This window comes from Sprattus sprattus, assembly GCF_963457725.1.
Source record: "Sprattus sprattus genome assembly, chromosome: 13".
Taxonomy (NCBI): domain Eukaryota; kingdom Metazoa; phylum Chordata; class Actinopteri; order Clupeiformes; family Clupeidae; genus Sprattus; species Sprattus sprattus.
Window position 1 is genome coordinate 13,642,308 of NC_137911.1, and position 1,529 is coordinate 13,643,836.

Consider the following 1,529-nt stretch of genomic DNA (forward strand, 5'->3'; position numbering starts at 1 on the left):
TCGGGGACAGACTTCTTGAGTCTTCTTCAGTCTTTTCCTCACATATTTGAATCCCATCGTCTCTTTAGTCTTCATTTTCTCTGAAATGTCACAACCTGGCTGATGACCCTTAGACAGAGTGCTTTTTATATCCAGAAGGAGATCTCTACTTTAGCCACTCATAGGTAGTACCTAATTAAGACTGGGTATGGTCAAATAAGTGGCACATCTGAATCATTTGCAAATCATCTGGCATCTACCTTCATCTCAAACTCAAAAGCACAGGGGTTTGAATACTTAAGCATGTACTATATTTCAGGTTTTTATTTTTAATGTTAAAAGACAAATAAAATCTATTGCTTTTACATGCTAGAACCAAAATTTCCGCAAAATGTTTTGGAAGTATCTTATGGCTTGGTGATGGGGATGGAGAGTAGTTGCAACAGACAGTAATTAGTATGAGTGGCTGCACCTGTGCCTGAAGAGGACTAGGGGGACGGTCTGTAAAATGTTAAGAGGGAGAGAGTTGAACACGGGGGCTGGCATCTGGGGAGCAGTGAGCCTAGCAGAGCTTCCATTGCTGGGGGTTGGTACCGTTTAAATGCCACTTAAGGCTGCAGACAGTAAAGATAGATAGCTGGGCTGTAGGGCAAGGTTCCTGAGGGGGGTCTGGGGCTGGGTAAGTCAATGTGGGGAATGAGGGGTGCGCCGGGCGCTTCTCAGTTTGTGTGAGACTCCCTCCTGCTGCACGTGCTGGACTGGCGGGGTTCCCCCAATTGTAGTTTTCACAAGGGCTAGACCAGCGCCGCAGCTCAGACACGGGGGAAGTTCTCAAACCACAGGAAAGCCAAGTCTTTTAAAATTACTATCTTTTTATTGTGTTGTTTGTGTTAATTATTCTGCCTAATTTGTTTTGGATTTTTTAGTCTTTATATGCAGCCTGAGTGTGAGTTTCGGTGAGAATTGATAAGTATTTGCAGTGCATCTTCCAGTGTGTTGTGCCCTTAGGGGATGTGGCCTGATGAGTATTTGCAGTGCATTTTCGAGTGTGTGTAGCCCTAAGGGGATGTGGGCTGATGAGTCAACTGTGGTGAGATAAATATTGGCTTAATGCCTCCGAGGAGAAAGATAGTACTCACAGTTTCTCTAGTCATTCTGTGTTTGCTTACTGTTTAACCAATTTGTTAGAAGGGATAGCTAGCCAGTGTATCTCACCTCTAGCTTTGAACCCTCTGTATAATTTTGAAAAATGCCAACAGGTGGGCAAGGGACTGATGGCTTCTCTGTCTCAGCCTAAGGGTCTGTTCATAAATGTTCATGTGGCAAACATGCAGATCGACATGATACAGTGAGGACTGATATGTTATTTGGCATCATCATTCAAATAAGACACACGCACACAGACACACACACACCCTCTAACGTCAGCATCGGCCTCAAGACAACCTTGCAAGATTCAGGATCATTTTAAAGAGTACATGACATGTTGAGCCATTTTCAACCCATAAAATGGTGATTTCAATAAAGATATGAATTTTGTATAAACACCA